The sequence below is a fragment of the Siniperca chuatsi genome, linkage group LG17 (genome assembly GCF_020085105.1).
Source record: "Siniperca chuatsi isolate FFG_IHB_CAS linkage group LG17, ASM2008510v1, whole genome shotgun sequence".
Taxonomy (NCBI): Eukaryota; Metazoa; Chordata; class Actinopteri; order Centrarchiformes; family Sinipercidae; genus Siniperca; species Siniperca chuatsi.
This window is the reverse complement of record NC_058058.1, coordinates 17,888,983-17,909,433: the sequence shown is the minus strand read 5'-3', so window position 1 is coordinate 17,909,433 and position 20,451 is coordinate 17,888,983. Positions and strand designations below refer to the sequence as shown.

The following is a 20,451-nucleotide window of genomic DNA, read 5'->3' as shown; positions in this document are numbered from 1 at the left end:
CCTTCTCTATGAGAGCTACGTGTGTGTCCTGTGCATGTGTCTGTGTGTGTGTAGGTAAGTGAGACCGGGTTTATTCATGTACTGATCTCCTTCTGCGTTTTTGTGTGTGTGTGTGTGTGTGTGTGGCTAATTACAGATAAGATGTATGCACAAATCTGTCTTTCGTTTTTGGCTGTCTAACTGTCCAGCTGTCGTATGTTCGGATGCATGTGTGTGTGTGTTCTGGTGTGCAGATGTCCTAGGGTTGTTGTCCTGCCAGTAACAAGGGCTTTTGGGGTGTAAAGTGGAGGGGAGGACAGCCAGGGGATTGGCAAGGCCATGAGGTGCAATCCACAGGGAGTCAAGTTGTGTCTTCATGTAAATGTGTGTGTTGTTGGACAGCTAAAAGCGTTGATGGTATGTTATATCCATAGTCCAGATTTCCAAATTTAACATGTATGGGTGTATGCTCTTTGTCACACACACAGTTTGTGTATGCATGTTCCAAACCTGATCTTGGATGATGTCATATGCAGCTGCTGCGTGGCTGACAGACAGTTTCCGCACCACAACATGGGGCCCTATGGTCCGCCTGTCAGGCTGATAGACAGGTGAATGACACCAATGAGAGCCAGCCGTCCCTCCCCCTAGGAGCCAGGCACTGAGTGACAGCCAGTAAGCAGCCAGAAAGAGCGTCTCTGAACCTGAAAGTAATCTCTTTAAATCTCTCTTTTTCTTTTTCTGCTCTGCTCTTCGCTCTTTCTCCTTCTTCTTGGCCTCTCCTTCCTCTTCCTCTCTTTGGCTCTCTCTCGTCTTCTCAGCCTCTTTTCAAAAACGTCTCTCTTTCTTTCTTTCTTTCTTTCTTTCTTTCTTTCTTTCTTTCTTTCTTTCTTTCTTTCTTTCTTTCTTTCTTTCTTTCTTTCTTTCTTTCTTTCTCTGTGGGTATTTTTCTCTTCCACTGAAGGCCTCTGTCTTTTTTCACTGTCTCTCCTCCTCCCCTCTCTTTCTCCCTTTCACTCTGTCTGTCACTGCTCTGTGCTCTGTGTTTCACTGTGTTACTGAATCTTAAGGAGCAGCTTGACTGCTTCTCAGTTCTGTCTCTCAAGTCAAAACTGGGATGAAAAGTGTTTCAAACTGAGTCGAAATAGGTACAGGGTTGTTTGAGAAGAATTTCAGTTTGTGTGTGTGTGTTTTAGAGGGAGCGAGAGAGACAGTTTAGCTACAGAGGTGGTATTCCTCATGTCAAACTGTTTATTCTGGGCATAAATCCCTCTGTGCCATCTTATCTCTCTTCTCCCCCATCCTCACCACCTACACTTTTGTGTTCACACACTCCTAAAACTCTTTTTGCTCAATGTAAAGCTGTTCCACCCAAATTCTGAGGTTTCTTGGCAAAGGTTATTCGGTGAGATTTTATTGGAGTATCACATTTTAGAAACATCCCATGGTCGGGTTACTTTGATGCTCAGTTGGCTTTAGGAAATCAATCCAGTGTGTATCTCCACCCTTATCCCCTGGCCTTCCACTCTCTACTCTATGCACCTCTCTTTCAGACCCAAAGTGAGCCCACCCAAGTGCCTTTCAGCCTGGCACTCTGCCCAAGGCCCATACACCCATCTGACCCTGTAGCCACAGACCCATTGCCCAGGCCTTTGCACCCTTTGACCCCTCACCTCTTGACCCACTGTCCCACGCTCCCTCTGGCTTTTTTTGTCACCTCAGCCAACCACCACCACCCACACTGGCCTCCAACCCCTAAAATGTACAGAAAAAGCTTGGAAAAGTTGTTTTGTACATGTGCAGTGTATACATTTGTGTGTTTACTTGTTTTTTTGGGTCTATAAGTGTGTGTGTGTGTGTTAGTGGGGAAGGGGTTTCCAGGAGTGTTTAATGAGGCTTGGTAGGATGTCTGGCAATGGAAGAAAGTTTGCTTCCCCTCTGTCTCTCTCTCTAGCTTCTCTCTCCTCTTTGCCAACTCTTCTTCAACTCTGCCTCCCAACCTCTTTATCTCAATATGTTTCTGTCTCATTTTTCCATCACATCCTTTCAATCCATCTTCATCTGTGTGGCATTTCACTCGCTCAGTCAGTCAATCTCTGTGCCTTGTGAGTGTTGATGTGTCTCCCGGTAAGTCTCTCGCTGTCTGTTTCTGTCTTCTTCTTTGTTGTTTTTCTCTGTGTGCCTTCTCTTTGCCTTGTGAGAAACTCTTAAGGGTCTTTGTTACGAGCTCCAGTCACTTCCATGGTGACCAGCATTGACTGACAGCTCTTACAGAGGTCTCTTCATCGCAGGGGCCAGGGAAGGCATGAAGGAATGTGTGTGTGTGTGTGTGTGTATGTAAAATAGAGAGCGCCTATGTGTGCATTTTTACATCTGAGCATGTACATGTATCCATGTGTGAGAAGTGGTTTCTGCTCACCAGTGTGTGCGTTCATCCTCTCGTGGGTTCATTTTTCTTGTCAAAGGGTTACTGTGATGTTTATCTCAGTGACATAGACAAATAAACCAGGGCAGAGTCAATCTAAGCTATGCAATCAGTGGCGAGCCTTCCACGGTACTGCAAGTCTGTTTGTTTATCCTCCATGTTTCCTTTGAACCCCCCACCCCAAACACACACTGATATATATGAACTTATATAACCCAAGAGAAAGAAGGAATCACAGAAGAGAGTTAAGTGTAAGTGTGATGAAGAAAGAGTGCCATGCAGAGAAACACTGATTAATGTAAAAAAACACCAAAACACCCAAAATTTCATCTGATGATCACTGAAGGGGTTCATCCAAAGTCAGGTCACCACCTTTTGTGACTGAGGTTATTTTGGTCCTGCTCAGCTCCCATGTAAAGAGAAAACCCTGCAGGCACTATCTTGGAAATCTGACAAAGTGAAACAGAAGGAAGCTTTTATGTGAGTATTTTGTAGTAATTATTTCAATCTTCAGAATGCTCACAACAGCAAAAGACTATGCTACGCACTTTATGCACTTTATCTTGGCTGGACTTTTTCTGGAACAGGCCTCATTATTCTCTGTCAGCCATTAGAGCCAAATATCTGAGCAGTGATTTTAATCAAAACGATAACATCAATTGCTCTTTGGAATGGAAAACAGAATTGTTGAAATGAAAGAGTATGCCATAACTACCTTAAGTGGACTGAATGATAACAAGGGGCGGGACAGGACATGGTCAGAGGTTGACCTTTTGACTGACAGGAGCCCCGCGGTTTGATGGACAAACATGATGGACCTGTGTAGCTCAAGAATGTCAGCCTGACTTTAAACTTTCCACATTTCTCCATGTCTGTGCAATGTCTAAAAGATGGAAATATGTGTCTGTATACCTTGTATCAATCCAAGTCAACACCCCAGCAGTCCGAAACTCAAAGCCATACAATAACACAACCCATGGACATTCCATAGCACCCAGTGAGAGGGCTTGAACTATTGCGAAAACATTCATCATATAGGGAGACCCCAGAAAATACATTGGTACAGCATTTTATATTTTTAAGAACATTACTCTTGAAATGATCTGGAGTTGGGAATAAAAGCAAGTCTTTGCCTCCTGTTACTTGAAGCTTGCAAACCACCTTACCAAAATACCCAACTGTCAAAAGAGCAGATTGTTTTGTGGTAAATGGCTGACAATCAAAGTGGTCATACATCTTAGAAAAGCAGCAAAGAAAACCATCTTGAACTGGCAGTGGTAACAGCACACTGCAGATTGGTGGTCATTCATTTCAGTGTTCCAGTGTTTCAGTTTTCAGTGGGAACCTCCATAATTTGGAAGTAATGGAGGAGAGAACGCAGATGGGCAAGCAAGAAAAAGGGAGACGCAGTCCGGTGTTATTTATATTTTTAGGTTACCCTGTTATTGTGAAGTCTTTTTGAAGTCAGCAGGCATCCTTTGAAAACATCCAGCACTATGTCTTGGACAGAGATGGAGTGAGTGACCAAAGCAAAAAAAAAAAACAAAAAAAGATGAGTGTGACGGTTTCTTGAAAGTGACAGCCTGCTACCCCATCTCTCCGAGCTATCAATCTCCGGGGCATCCTAATTATCCATAATTGGTCATAATTGGATTTAATTGGCTTTGATTGTAGGTAATTGGGGTGATGGGCTAATCTGATTCGAGATCAGAGGACTGGGGGTCCTGTGTGGTTTGTGAGTGAGTATTCCCTCGCCCCTCCACTGACCCAAGATGTACACATCAAACGTATTCCTTTGTAACACAGCTGATTGCTACCGGTCATTGCCGTGTGATTTGGGAGTAGAACTACATAACAAGTTTTTATGTGTTTATGTTGCTAGCTACAACATCCCTGACAATGCTGTGAGTTTATAGGAATTCAAATTGGAAACTACTTCCTTATATAAATAAATTCCTGCTGGGTATGTGTATACATCATACGTGTAAGCGCATTCATGCATCCAAACACACACACATACATACACACACGAAACAGCCTCAAAGAGAAACTGAGAGGGTGTGAGATGGCAGGAGAGATCATAAGTAAACAGTAATGTAATACAGCACTAATTTGAATCACATTTTCTTGCCCAGAGCCTTTGAATTCCTAATTGTGCATGAAGCTGTCCAGAAGTCATGCTGAATTATAATATCCCGGACAGAAAGAGAAAAGTGACTCTGCAGCATTTTGATTTGGTCTGACGAGGGACTTTGAGAGGAGGAGCGGGGAGGGAGGAGATGTGTTTGTATTGGAGAGAAAAATCCCTCTTGCCCTCTTTTTCTTTCTTGCTCTTACTGTCTTTTGTTCCTGATCTCAGTCTACCCGGTGGCTTGACAGGCAGATGGAAGCGATTATACCGTAATAATAAACCATGGGAGGAAACCATGGGAGAGACGGAGAGATGACAGAGAAGGAGAAGGGGGAGGAGAAGGGGAGATCTTCGGAGTGCTCACGGGCCAGCACACGTGTCGATCGGGCCCACGGATCAGCGCCTGTGCTCATTTCCATCACCTTGACGGCTCAGACCTACATCGCACCACCGGGAAAGAAATCGAGAACGTGGCCTCCTCACCAAAGAAATGCAATGCCTTTCCCAGAGACGTGAGATCTTTGATCACAGCTTGATTAGACTTGATTCAGCATGCAGATGTTTCACACTTTGAGTCCTGATCTTGAAAGATGAACTCATTCTCTTTAAAAGAACAAAATTTCTCCTCCCTCCATCTTTTCATTCTCCATGGCAGGTGCTGTATATATTTTTTCAGTTTCTGTGCTGCGGTCAGGCTCTGACAGTAGCCCTGTCTCTCACCCTGTCTCCCCTCAGTCACAGTGTGTTTAACATCTGCCCTGTAGGCCTGTACCTCTCACAGCCTTTCAGCACCCGTTGCTGCTTGCTAGATCTCGCAGCGCCATGGCACTCTGCAGTCGCACTGAAAACAGCCCTTATCAGCTGCAACCCAAGTGCCATTGTTGTTCAGTGTGGCATCACCATCAAACAGAGACTAGCGCTTGTATACTACAACCTGTCAGCCATCATAGAGAGAGTAGCGGACTGGGTAAATGTCAAACTGTGACCGCAGGACAGATCTTGCAAAGACATGAAGCACCTGCATGAAAAAAGGGTGAATAATGCTGGCATCAAACAGTGAAAAAGTCTTTGTTGAAAATAGAGAGAAGTGATTGGCGCTTTGGGGGACAGAGGTTGAGTGGGTTAATGTGTAGAGCGTGCTTACGCATGAATGTCAGCATATGTGTGTGTGTTTGCGTCAGGGGCAGCTGGTCTACGGATGAGGGAGAGAGCCGTCATCCATCCCTTCCCTGCAGAACCACACCCTCCCCCTCGCCTCTAACCTCTAACCTCTCACCCCTCACCCCTCACCCTAACAGCAGCATAATATGTCTGTTGAGGGATATGGGTAGGCAAGGTTGCTTTCTGCTCGCATCAGCATCCTCTCTGTCCTCCAAATTGCCTTTGAAAGCAGTGCCATGGGGGTGGTTGGTATACCGTGTTTTGTTCTGTTTTCCATGGTGGCAGCATTTGCATGGCAGAGACACCTACACTGACTACATGAATTGTAGAAGCTGTTGTGTAAATGTGAGAGCCTCAAGGTGTGGTCAACAGAAAGCCAATTTTAGAGGTGGCGTGATTGTACACAATGTCATTGGAAAAAACGTCAGTGGACACAGATTAGCTGTAGATGGCTGAAAACTGAATCAAAGATGTGTCTGCATGAGTTGTTTCAATTTGAGCCAAAAAAATTGTGCTTTTTCCAAGGCTGTGTTACTTCAGAATGTATAGAGACAAAAGCAAAATGAGAGAGGCCTAGAGGAAGATATCAGAAAGAAGACATTTCTGGTAAGTTTTAAGATGAGTCTGAGTGTGACTTATCTCAGTCCACATACACAATCAGTATATATGTTGTTAGCTAGTTAAAGCTAAGCTAAAGCTATTTCGGGCAAATTCACACAGACTACAAAAACAATTAAGAGGCCAAATTTGTGCAAATAAAGTGAGGCAAAAATTGGCTTCTTGGTCAATTTGAACACACTTCAGCCAACTTGACGATTCATTCATTCACGGTGTTGCACTTGTTTGAACAAATACTGATGGAAGCAGTTGTGTGAAGAATGAAAAAGTTCAAATCCTGCCTACTCTCTCACATACACGCACCTGGCCAGTCGCTGCGTGAAGTGGGCATGCTTATCAGATTATCAGTTTCGGAAAGGTGCAAATATTTTTGGATGCAACCCCCACAATTCCAACTTTGGAAAAGTGTGGGGGAAGAGGGTTTCAGATGCTGTTTAATGATCTGACAAGCATACTGACTCCTGATTGGTAAACAAGAAGGATTCTTATTTGGTGGTAAAAGAAACACCAAGTTTGTTGAAATGTAGCGGAACCAAATGTGTCACCACTGATCATAAAAACAACATTCGTGCTTTTACCCTGTCCTGATCTGCTTTGTCTCCTAGGTCCAGGGAGTTACTGCAGTCATCACAGTAAAACAACCATGATTTCACCCAATATTCCTGTCATGTTTCAACAGGCTGTTTATTAAAAACCCTCATTCAGCCAGCAACCGCACTGCACACTCTCAGCCACGGCGCCCAGAAACACTCTTTCACATCACAACCATCGCCTCCAATCTCTGTCTTTTCCCCTCTTTTCATGCTACAACTCTTATTTTCCTTCCTGCTGTCCCAGTGGTGGTTTCCTAAGTATGACATCATCACTCAGCACCTGAGTGAGAGCTTGGTGACCCATGGTGCACTTCAGATGCAACTCAACTTTGACTTGTTTAAAAAAAAAAAGAACATTCCTTAGAAAATTTTATGCAGGCGGTGTTGAGTCATGGACTGTAACCGGTGTGTATTTCTGTCACACCCATCAACAAGATGTCAATCACTGAGTTCAGAACAAACACAAAGAAGACCACACCGCCTATTCAGGACAGGATTCTACAGTTACTGGATTTGGGAATGACTGGGGATGGCAATAGCGGTTTTCCTTTTCCTCAGATGAATAATGTCCGATTGGCACTGAGGCCACAGCGAGACCAGCAGCACAGTATCAGACAGGCACTTCCTGGAACAGGGTTTCCTTCCGGCTATGGCAGGGGCCCCAGCTCTGATTAAAGAACAGGAGGACAAGGGACACCTGAAAGAAACAGCAGCTAATCAGACAGGAGACATGCACACACAACACACACAAGCAAGTTCACACAGAGGAAAAGTTAACATGTCCATACACGCTGACAACACTGGGAAAGAAACATGTCATCAGCAGAAACATACATCACACAAGTGTACAGCCTTTAATCAAGATGGGTACTTCTCTTGCCAAATGTTTGTCAAATAATGGTGTGTGTGTGTGGGGGGGCTGTTCAGCTGAACTTGATTTCCCAATGCCTGCTGCTCCGGATACCACAAAAAAACACCCCGCTGCCTCCATTGTGTGCCTCCCAAGGAATTCCCAACCTCTGCCATCACTTGATTAGCAGCTCACCCGATCGCGTGATCCTAGCTTGACTGTCAGACTTTTCCCATGTCAAGAAAAACACATGTTGTTGTAATGATACAAGATCCGAATTACAGAACCTTGGAACATGTCCTTCCATTTTCCCTCCAAGATGAACAGAAGTACATGGGACAAATCTGGAATTACAGAGTTTGAAGAACATGTTGAGGTAGACATGAACGCAGAATGTGTTTGCATTTGCACAAGCACAGCGATGCATGAATGGGCATGCACCCCCTCACATATACTGTAGACACGTGCCCACATGTGGGCATAGACACTACGTCAGTTTATGAAGCTACTGTGTATGGATTACCTAGCAACTGTGTGTCTATTTTGATGTGAGTGTTTGTGTGTCTCGACGGGATACTACTGGATTAAGGTGATGGAAAAGTTCAGCTTTGGATCATGTCTGTGCTGCGCTATGCAATTTCTCCACATCTCCCCATTCCGAAAGCTTTTCTTCGTCTTCTCTAATTTCGATTTACACCTCTTTCTTTCAACTCTCAGTCGTTCCATCCCACCAACCATCTGGTGCCCCTTCCCCACTGAGCTGAGTTCACTACTAACAACCCACAGCTGGGCTCAAACACACATCCATTTATTCTAAAGTTAGTAGAAATAGCCATCAGCAAGTGATCCTCAAGTCTATCTCTCAAATGCTTAGCTTTGAGACAGCATGGCCTGAGGGTTGGGGTGGCACTGGGTAATGTTGTCCCAGCGTTACTTAGGGCTTGTCAGGGGCTGATCGCTGGCAGATGCTGTTTGTGTAATGGCAGAAGGTCACAGCAGGGTAAACCAGGGGCGACAGGAGTGCTGCAGATCTGCAGAAAATAGAACAGACGTTGTTGTAGCCTAGTCCAAGATGAATGGACAACATAGAGCAGGTCTCTTCGGTCGTGAGCTGAGATCCGAACCCTGGTTCCTTCTCTTGTCAGGACCTGCAGCCTGGACACTGTCAGCCACCGGAGGCACACACATACACACAGAGAGTATTTTAGCTGACTGAGTCCTTGTTGGAGCCCTTTCACACTTCTTAGAGCCATTTCCCCGGATCCAAATCTAACATGTCATGAGGCCAGAGGATTAATTGTTAATCTTAACAGCCGTCATTATCTGGGATAATTCTAAATTCTTTCATTCTCGCCTAGCCAGCACATGTGGCCTGTCCGTTTGACTGCTGAGGAGATCCAGAACACTTTCTTTCTCCACTAACTTCACCCTTTTTCTTTCACTCTCTTTTTTTCCTTTCTTTTTGTCTCTCTTTAGGACTTTGTCTCCCTCCTCTTGCTTCCTGGAGCTAATTTTCAGAATGATTTCATGGCCACAGAATGTCCTAATTGCGGAGAGCTGGTCTCCTTCGCTGCGGGGGCTACTTTTTAGGCCTGGTATTTCAGTGAGTGTGTTTGCACGTGTGTGTGTGTGTGTGTGTGTGTGTGTGTGTGTGTGTCTGCAAAAAGGAGGGAAACTAGGTTTTGGGGTGGGTCAGGGAGTTTTAGGGCTGGGGTACCTGTCATTTTGATGGACGTCTGAGGGACCTGACTGCCCTTGCGCCCCTGACCTCCTTCTGCAGCCCTCCACTGCGCCAACATCTCACTCTGTCAGACAGTTAAAGCCAGGTGGGGGGACAAGATGTGTGTGAGAGTGTGTGTATGTGCCAAAGTGCGACATAGAACAGGGGTTTCTTCACAGAGAGAGACCCCAAAAGGACAGAATAACACACTTAAACTCTGCTCATAATGTCTCAGTCAGTGTCATAAAGTAACATAGGCCTCTTTTTGCATGTTTTGCACAATATTCTGAATTCCCACTTGATCAAATCAAATAAGAAGAATTTCCACTATCATCTTCTGTTTCTAATTATGTCATTTGGAGGCAAGTCTATGCATTCAATTCACTTTTTCCCATCGCTCAGTTTGATGGTAATGAGTTTTGTCTCATGGCTTATGCAATAGTGTACGTGTGTGTTCATATGCGTTTGTTCACGTGTGTGTTCCCTGTGTTACACACCATTATTTACACACGCTCTTTCTAATTTCACACTTCACACACTTTCTGTCATCGGCTGGAAAGAGAAAAATGAAAAAACAGGCGGCAGCAGTTGATGAAAGTGAAATTGAAAAATGAAAAGAAGTCAGGTCGCGCGGGAAGGAGGGAGCGCTGTCGATGGTTTAGCCCTCGGACGCATGATGGAAACCAATCACCGTGGAAACAGCACGAATCAGCAGACCACATCGTAACCCTCGCAAACACACACATACAATAGATGCACATGCATTGACACACACACACACACACATAGACATGGTAACCTCAGTATTGCTTTTGCCTGAGATCTGTATGGTTAAATGAACATGATGGGTTTCCCCAGCTGCTCAGAGGTTCCATTAAACACACACAGTCAATCTGATACAAAAGCACACACAAACCAACACGCAGCAACAACCACTCCACTGTACATAGGCCTTCCATGTATCTCCCTGCGCGCTATTCTTTGGCAACGTCTTCCCTTTCTCAACCTCAAATCTGCTTGAATTAATCTCTCATTTTTGCCTTTCCTCTTCTCTCTGTCCTCCCCCTCCTCCTTCTTACCCAACATTTCCCTGTCAGATGGTTGTGGCAGTGACTAGCAGCCTGGGGGTCCTGTGGTGAAGGGAGAGGGGGGTGGCTGTCCATGTCTGTGCCTGACAGGAGCGGAGCTGCCTTTACACTGTCCAAACGGGCCGAGCCGTCACTCTTGATTAGCCCTCGTGCTGCACAGAGCCAGGGAGTCGGGGGTCTCTGGAAGCCATTACTCAGCCAGTGAGTGAGTACCCTGTCCCCTCCTCTCACCCTTCCACCCACCACCCGCCCCTCTGGCTCAACTTAATCACTCACAGCTGAGGAGAGCTAGAGAAGGAGGAGGAGAAGGAGGAGGAGGGAGAAGAGGCAGAGGCAAGAGAGCAAAGGGGGTGGAGTCATGGCTCAATCAGCAACAAGTGCGATTGATTCCTTTTTGAGTGCATGACTTTTCATTCCCATTGGTAAGAGAACACACACACTGACACACACACACACACACATACTCACAACAGGCCCATTTGCCCCCCGACGGTGAGCTGCCATGTTCTGTGAGAGGAAAGTCTGCCTCACAGGAACAGGAAATGAAGGAGTAGACACATACACAGGCTGCCTTATGTCACCGTGGGTACCAGCCTACACACACACACACACACACACACACACACACACACACACACACACACTCATAGTGGCCTATGTCCACCCTCAGCTGGAGCTTGTTAAAATCGAGACTGCTGGGCCAGCTTGTCTTTGTCAGAACTCTGATGTCACATACAAGCTGATGGTTGGGACATTTTCACGTGTGTGTGTGCGTGTGTGTGTAGACTGACAAAAGGCGAAAGGATGCTGAACGATGGTGACACACCGACCCGAGGCCTCCGTGTTTTCCCACAATCCCTCTCTTCCGTTTGCAGCTACCCATAGTGGCTGCTGGGTGGGAACGAGTCAGAGAGAGAAACCTAAGCCTTCATCAAACATACACTAATCAGCCACATGGGCACAAACAAATTCACAGTTAATATGGATCAACACAAAGAGCAAACGGCCAGTAGTTGTCTGGCAAGCCAAAATTAGGGAAGGAAATTTATTTTATTTTTTATTTTAATATTGGACTATAACACAACAGACTGCTGTTCGTTCCCTGTTTCCTACCAACAGTCAGCATTGGTTTCTTTTAACCACGACTGGAGTCATTCCCTAACCTTAACCAAGTGGTTATTATTGTAACCATAACAACAAACTTCCTCCAAACTTAAGGAAGTAGTACCTAACCAACCAAGTCGCTTTTGTGCCTTAACTTAACCAAACCTTAACCATAGTGTTGTGGAAGTCACAGACAAATGATGTCGTCCTGTTGATAGTGGCGTGAGATCAGTAAATGCTTATATGTGTCGTTCTAGAGGGCATGGACAAACAACGTATTTTGTCGTTTAATTTGGAGGATTTGTTGGGTAAAAGGTACTGAAAGGTGGATAAGGCCTGCTTTGATTCAGGGACACCCCACAGGAACGAGGGGGGACGTGTGATGATGGATCACATTTCCCTCTCTCCTCCACCTCTCAGCTTCTGTCTTCTGCTCTCCTTTTCCTTTCATCTTTAAAGTGCTGAGCCCAGGTGCAGAGAAAAAGATGCGTTTAACTGTGTGTGTGAGAGTGAGACACCCACCGAGAGGCAGAGAAACATTCCTCACCTGTCGGCGGAGGAGCATGGTTCAGCTGACAGCTTATAAAGTGTGACCGCGGATCAGTTTGTTGCTCTTTGGGGTAACGGTTCAGCAGTCAAAGAACTGCGAGCCATAAACCTCTGAAAGGGAGGCACCCAGGGAAAAAGGAGAGAGACAGATGAAGGAGGGGTGGTTACAGAGATAGAAGAGCAGATAAAGGAAGATTGTTTATCTTCCAATTCCAATTATTGAAAAACCACAGTTGCATCACCCAGTTTTATGTGCAACACTTCATTATCTTTAGTACCTGGTCACGTCGGAATCCATTTAGTTTCAAAATCCATCTGCAATATCCTTGAGAAATCTCTATGAAAACACACATTATCCATTATTGTGAACATGACAGCCAGGTAAATGTTTAGCCCCTGAGTCAGTAAGTGTTTGTTTTCTTTCCAGTGTAATAATGAAGTTTTGACTGGTAGGAGCATGTTTCATGGGAACAGACTTTCAAATCAATGTGTGTTGTTACACTTAAGCCACAATAATAAGAGTCTGTTGTATTTTCTGCTTCCACAGCTACATTTCATGTGATGCATGCTTTTGCGGGAGCCCAGAAAATCAACTTAAAGGTTATATATTGTTACAAATTGAAAATAATAAAACTCCCCTCCTCTCGTCTCCCTCTAGGGGTTACCGGGCAGACAGGGTCCCTGGCTGCCATGTGACTCGCTGGCCAATTAGTGCAGAATTTGAGCGTTGTAACGAGCCTGGGGGGAATAAGGGGAGTTTGATTACAACACCTAAACCTTCCTGTCGCCCCTATCCAGCAGCCCAAATGTCTCACTGACAGCCAAATCACAGCTGGGGACACCGGCGTAAAATACTACAGCCCACACAGCCCCCTCTGTTCAGTACAATTTGTGAATGAGCAGTCAATGATGTGAAAACAAGGGGTACAGTTTTTCAAATTTTTTCAAGCATTGTTTGCATTTATTACAGTACTACGGCAAATAATTTATCTTTCAGAACAAGAGGCTTATTGAGGGAGGTACAGACAGAAAGAGGGAGAGAGAGAAATATACAAAGCATAAGTGCCTGGTTTTTCCTACATGCCTGTTCGTGCTCAGAGGTTCATTTGGAATGCATGGCGTAAAAACCATAATAAACGGTGGGATTGAATCATTCAACAGTACTGATTTGCTTGGCCAAACGCAGGCTTGGGGTTTATTTGTCTCTGTTGTAGTGAATCAGAGCCTTGGAGTGGACTGGATTCAGTCATCGCTGTTAGAAAAAGGATTCAGACAAACACACGGCTCCCACTATTTGGGGATCTTTGCAAACAACATTGTAAAAATTGAGTGGATTGGCACTTCATCTGTGTGGGTGGTACATGATTTTCTACCAACATGACATGTTTCATGAGGTCTGGATTTTATTCAGCAAAACTCACTGATCAGACCACAGAAATAAGATGGAAAAGAAGAAACTAGCACTTTTTGTCAAATGTAGTTGTGGACATAAAGTCTAAAGTAGGGCGTCCCAGCTTCCCAAAGTTTATCCACTAATAGCTCACACACACCACGTGGATTTGTCCCCTGGACGTGGCCCAAACTCCTTCAAAATCCAGGAAAAGATCTGTCGGATCATTGGGGAACACTGTGCCCTCGAAACGACTCGACCTGGCCACCTCGGATGTCATCGTGTTCCACTGTAATCCCGATGTGATACCGGCACCAAAGGTTTCTGTTGATGCCAATATTATCCTCAATGTCAGCTCGAATCTGCCGTCTGCCTTCTCCTAATGCACAGTGACAGGAGCCCCACTGTGAGGACCCCACTCTGTCTTCTGATCGGCCAGCCAGATAGACAGCTCAGCAGCAGGAGGGCACCTGATATCAGTGTCAGCAATCAGATCTCACCCTCTGAGAGCTTGTTTATGTGTGTGTCCGTGTGTGTGTGTGTGGGGGGGGTGTTACACAGTGCCAAGTGATTGTTGGGAGCATATGTGCTGACGGTGGCCAGAGTGTGTGTTGAAATGAAGATTAATGAATGAGAGAACAGAACGCGTGTGTGGATGAGACTGAAGGGTCAGCGGACATATGTCAAAGAGTGCACAAACTTGAGCTGGTTTGTAAGTGCGCTTGTTTGTGTGTGTGTGTGCCAGGTTATACTGTATCTTTTAAGTTTTCAACACTTCTTGTCTCACAGCTGTGAGGTGCAGAGTGACATGAGAGAAACTCACAAAGCTTCACTATAACTGCACGATTCAACAAGTCCAAAGCGTCTACTTTTCTTCTGGGTGTGGTGTGTGTGTGTGTGTGTGTGTTTGTCTTTTTTGTGTGTGAAAAGAAAAGAAGAGAAAGGAGGAGATGATTATTTGCATGTGTACATTTGTAACAATTTCAACTTCAAACTCGTGAAAAGTGAAAAGTCCTGGCTGCTCCACATCTATCAACAAGCAGAAAGAGGAAATACGTTTCTCCGTCTTCAGATTAAAAATGATAACCGTAGCTATAACTGTGATGTACACATGGCACAGAATTAATCAGTTCCTGCATCAAAAGAAAATTACAGCTAAGCTGGTTTCATGCAATATCTTTGGCAGGTGTTAAAACATTGTCATGACCTCTGACCGTTAAAGTACAGTTATTTGATGGACTACAACCACTGTATTTTACAGTAGCCACTGTATTTAGCGGCACATCCATTACATTAGTTCTTCATTGGGATGGTTTTTATAGTCTATTTTTATGCAGGTAACAGTACTGAAAGTTCTAATTTAGTTAGTAAAGTAAACATTTTGCTATTATAAGTTATTTACATTTTGAATTAAGTTTCAGTCACTGTCTCACATTTTGTAACACTGCAGCCAAGATCGCAGGGACGGCTCACTTCCATTTTGTTTAAAGGAATAGTTTGACATTTTGGGAAATATGCTTTTAACTTTCTTGCCGAGAGTTTGATAAGAAGATGTCATGTCTGTCCCTTCAATATGTAGCTGAAGCAAACAGCCGATTAACACATTATATCTCCTTTGTTTAATCTGTACAAAAGCCACATGTGTAAAAATGACGGGAGTTATGTGTTGGAAACTTTTTTCCCACCTGTCCCGCTTTACTGTGCTGTGATTGGTTGGCTTGTTACTTCGACACATCCTTGTGATTGGATGCTAGTGCTAGGAACACTAGTGACGCTACCGACATTGATGATAATGTAATAATAATACAAATATAAATACATTTTAATATCCTTATATCTACAGAGGGGATGCAACTCAATTTAACTCAATTTAGAGACAGGTTAGTTTTACCCTGTTGTGTTATTGCAATAGTAAGTGAGAGCCCAAAGGGCTACCTCACCTGCCCACCCAGATTTATCCTGCCGGGCCAGGGGATCACAGTGATGAGGATGTCACTGATCGTGGATTTTGTTACCTTTGAATAGAGCCAGGCTAGCTGTTCCCACCCAGACATAGGAGTAGTACTGAATTCTGATCTAACTCTCTGCAAGAAAGCAAATAAGCATATTTCCCAAAATGTCAAACTATTGACATTTATAACTATAACTATTGAAGACAAATACAGCCTCCAGATTATTACATGTCCAATTTCACAGTTTTCCTTTCCAATATAAAACTTTAAACCAATAGCTAATGCCCTCTACAGTTACTTGGTTTCATACTTGACGCAAGGGGTTAAGGGAGTCCCACCATAGATACCTACAGCGATGGTTTTATTTACATTTCAGTGTTGGATTCCACCCATTGACATCACCACCACAACACTAATGGATGTATCGTACATGAACCGGCCAAATCTCACTTTCATTATATTCCCCACGGCAATTGTGTTTACATTCTTTCATTTACGGTGCAAGAGAGCAGCGATTGCGGTGAGCAGAAGAGATGTCCTTGTTAGAATTGTGTTACTGAAAAGAAGCAGATAATTGAGGGTTTTTTCAATGTTTTCATGTTGTCCTCACTCTCAGTGATCTCCACCAGCATCGGAAACATGAGCAGCACAAGCTAACCATTTACAGTTCTTACACCTTCTCCACCTGGTATCTCTGCTGTAGCCATGACGTGTCATGACGTGTAGTTAAATTTTTGTCATTCTCAACTAAGATACACTAACATAGAAACAAAAGCATGATGCCAGTCCATAAAGTAGTATGTGAAATTAAATGGTTGATGAAATCAGATTTTAGGCATTTATAGTTCCAAATCAGTTTTGACTTTTTGTTTCAAAATCTTGTTAACACTCTATAATACGACTCGCAAATTCTTCCCAATTTACAGTGTAATTATTTGTACTAGCAGTGTACCAGTACAGTACATACTGATACATTCCCCCCAGTTTTATTCTAGCTGCACTGGTTACCAATTTCTTTTAGAATCCATTTTAAAATTTTACTCATGACTTTCAAGGCTTTACATGGACAGGTGCCATGGGGGGTAATAATGTGGGAACAGAAGACTTTGTACTATAGGTATTTTTTAACTACTGGGTATCTATTCTACTATTACGGGGAAAAGTATGACCTACTGAGCAACAATCTGGCATCTGGGTGGAACTTAAAGAGAACTACTGTACATACTGTAAGTATTTTTAACTACCGGTTACCAATTCTAATATGAACCCGACCATCCTTGAGAGCCACACACAGTTCACACACGAGTCTCCACCATCGACATTTGCTGGTGCAAACTTGCAAACTTCAAGCATTGTTTCTCAGTAATGGTCATACTGTGCCCTGTAATAGTAGAATAGTTACCCAGTAGTTAAATCTTGTAAGTAGTATACTGTAATACCAATAGTATAAATTCATAAAGTTTCCAGATTGTTATTCCCTTATTCCCTATCTTGTTCCCTTGTACCTACATGTATGTATCAGTACGTACTGTACTCCGTTAGTACAAAAACACACTTTAAATTGGGAAGAGTTACTCTGTACGTTGCGGGCCGTAATCTAAAGTGTTACCAAAATCTTTACTTCTGCTACTTAAATCTTGGACTTTCACTGGAAGAAGGTCTGCAAGAATGTAAAAAACTAAATGTCCAGTCATACTGAAAGCTGTAGCCTGTCTTTTAATTATATCTATGAGTAGATTTGTTGTGGATATGACATTTAAACAATCATAAGTGTTGACAGTTACAAGCCAAAAATGAAGTACTGCTTGATGCCTGTGTTGTATGCCACAATAAATATGCACTAAAAGTGATTAATATTACAGCCTCTATAAGACAGTTTGTCTCAAATGACAAAAGACAGTAAACCAAGACAACAGCAAAAACAAATGGGCAACACCAGGGACATAAATAGCAAGACGTCAACACTCACAGCAAGACACTGACAAAAGCTTTATGAGGGTTGGAGCCACGCAACATAATTATGAAGTACAGATGTATTAGTCAGACTTCTCCACCCCTCCTCTCAATCCCTTGTGTGTGTGTGTGTGTGTATGTGTGTGTTTGATGGGAAGTGTGTTTCTCTGAGAGCTCTCTCGTCCAGCCTTTCAGCCACAGTATTGATAGATGTGACTGGGCGAGGCAGGGAGAGAGATCTACCCTTTTCAGTGTCAGATGGCTCTATTGAGAGAAAGCAGGGGAATGCCACCCCCCCAACCCCATCCCATCCCTCCTTTCTACCCAACCAGTCAAGCGGAAGAAATCGGAAGTCCACTCTCCAACAGAGAGCCAGGACTAGTTTAGATGCTGGTTCCCATTTACTTTGGAAGCTGTCAACACTTTAGGCTTCAGGTTGAGCCGTAAAATGTGTAACAATAAATCACTTTCAGCAGTACTAGTCAGATTTGGTGGTTATTGTTTGCACCACTCACTGGCTAAACACGATGTCTTCTTTCTGCTGTTTCCTGAGAGACCATCTATCTGTTTCTTTCTTCCTTTTTTGTCACTTTGCGTCTTTATTCATCTGTCTGCCCTTCCATCTATCTGTCAATCTATCCATTTATCTGGCAGCCTCTGTCATTTCTCTTGTCACTTAAATCATCCGTCCATTAGACCATCCATCTTTCAAGCTACTTTTCAGTGCATCCCTTATTCATTCATCTGTCCATCCTGTCTTTTGTGCGCTGTGACGTTGTTGTGATCTCGACTTCTTTCTGCTGAGTTATGTTGACAGATTTGAAGTAGAGAATGGCTCAACCGGCAATACGCTCACATGTTTTTACACAGATAAGGCCAAACACACCTGCGCACCTCACAACACATTGATACACACAGAGACATGCTGTTTCCCATGACCTTATATACCTGTTGTTTTCACCTCACATGCCACGTGAGCTTCAGTGCGATGTAAACAGGTTGTGTAAGTCCTGTGAAATGAATCACTAGCTAGGTGAGCTAAATGAATAGTGAGGATGAATTTGCTATGTGTGAGAGAGCGTGTGTGTGTGAGTGTGTACATGGGTTTGACAGGGGGTTAGAAGCCAGGGGCCTCTCTCGGTCTCTCTCTTTAGCGAGTGAGTGAAATACAGGCCTGGTTGTCAAGGTGATAGGCCCTGACAGCACACTCTGACTAAACCGTCAAAAGCCTTTCACCGAGGAAATACACACACACAAACACACACACAGATCTCCCTCTCTTTCTTACTCACTCCCTCTGCGCTGTATTACCTTTTTCAGATTGCGCTCTGTCTTTTTCTCCATATTTCTTTCCCTCTTGCCCCTGACCCTTCTATCTCTGTATATTTTCCTCTGACTGCAAGTTCATACTTGATAGCAGCTCAGCACACTCAGATTGCCTTCCCTCACGCTCAGGCATTTTTCACCACTCAGAGCACTTGAGGTATATTTAGTTTTGCCTGTGCGAAGGAACCGGGTAGTGCAATTTTGCCATTCGTCCAGGTGAGGGCCGGGCATTGAGAGATGAGAGAGCTAAGTGAGAAATCATATGGCAAAGGGAGGTAAAGAAATGAAAGGTAGGATGGAGGAAAAAAGACTATGGGGAGTGACTGAAGGTAATTTGTTATTCTAATGTTTTTTCTTTCAGTCATTTGTATGTACCCATCCCAGTCTGCTCAGCTATCAGTCACTCACCCCTCGTATCAGTGCTCTTTATCTCTAGTTCTCTTGGTTTGTCTGTTTGTTTGACAGCTGGGAGGTCTGCCACCATGTTGAACCTGTCAAAGCCTGTCACAAACCTCTTTCTGCCCTGCGGGTACACACACACACACACACACACAAGACAGACAGAGAGAAAGAGATGGAGTTAGAGGAAGTTTTTTGACGTATGTATACATATGATAAACTGCTTCCAAATCATCATCTAAACAGTGAACAACAGTAGTGTGGATTCTTTAGATAAGCAGGATTATGGAAACCAGGGTATTGTTCTACTCTTTGCTGCACACAGTAAGCAATTGTTGATGTTTAGTCTATCCCTGAGCAGATGGTTTAAATATATTCTGTAAATTCAATCCTGCCAGCCTGCAGATTGATTGTCAACCATATAGTCTATATTGTCAACACAATGGCCAAACACAGTAGCTTGCTGGATTTAGCTTTCCTGACCTGCTTCCCAAAGTGGTGTTTATTGCAGAGCTTTAGGTAGGTTTCTACTGGTTACGTTGGAAAGTTTCTCCTCAAATGTTAACCCATCTTCACTTTCACAAGCAGAAAAGAAATTCCTGACTGAATGGCAATAAGGACGCACAGTGGCTTATGTAAATCGCCTGCACATGATTTGAAACACAGACGTGCCTCTTCAGATGGGACATGACTTATCAGATTACCACCAAATGAACAAGGCTCCTATTTGGCTCAAATTAATATGTACAAGTGTTGAGGGGGTAATTATTAACATGGTTATGTATACATTGATTACACTGACTGTAAACTATTTTATCTGTTTTATTTATTTAACCTTTAACCAGGTAAGTTCCATTGAGGTTAGAAACCCTTTTTTTGCAAGGGAGACCTGGCCAAGATCGCAGCATACAACGTTGCAGACAAAATCAGGCGCAGAATAAAACAATGCTAACAGATAACAATACTAAATAGAGATGTAAGGCCAATGCAGAATCAGATACGATGGAGATAAATAATAAAACAACAAACACAATCCTCCTAATATGGTGTATGGCTACAAATCTTTTGCATTCTGAATAATTTATTACATAATAAATACCAAAGACATAAAGATCAACTAACATCAGCTGTGACTGATGGAACTCTTTTTCATTTGTAGCTCTTTATACGGATGTTTTATTTTAAAAATAACTTATTTGCCAATGTATGTATT

At 43.6% G+C, this 20,451-nt stretch overlaps 1 long non-coding RNA gene across 1 annotated transcript; it reads right to left on the bottom strand.

The window, feature by feature from the left end:
• Positions 1-7,263: 7,263 nt before the first annotated feature.
• LOC122864047 lies at positions 7,264-10,796 on the bottom strand. Its single transcript, XR_006375138.1, has 2 exons — positions 10,557-10,796; positions 7,264-7,604 (listed from the first exon to the last, which is right to left on the bottom strand). It is a non-coding gene; the product is annotated as an uncharacterized LOC122864047 (long non-coding RNA).
• Positions 10,797-20,451: the final 9,655 nt, after the last annotated feature.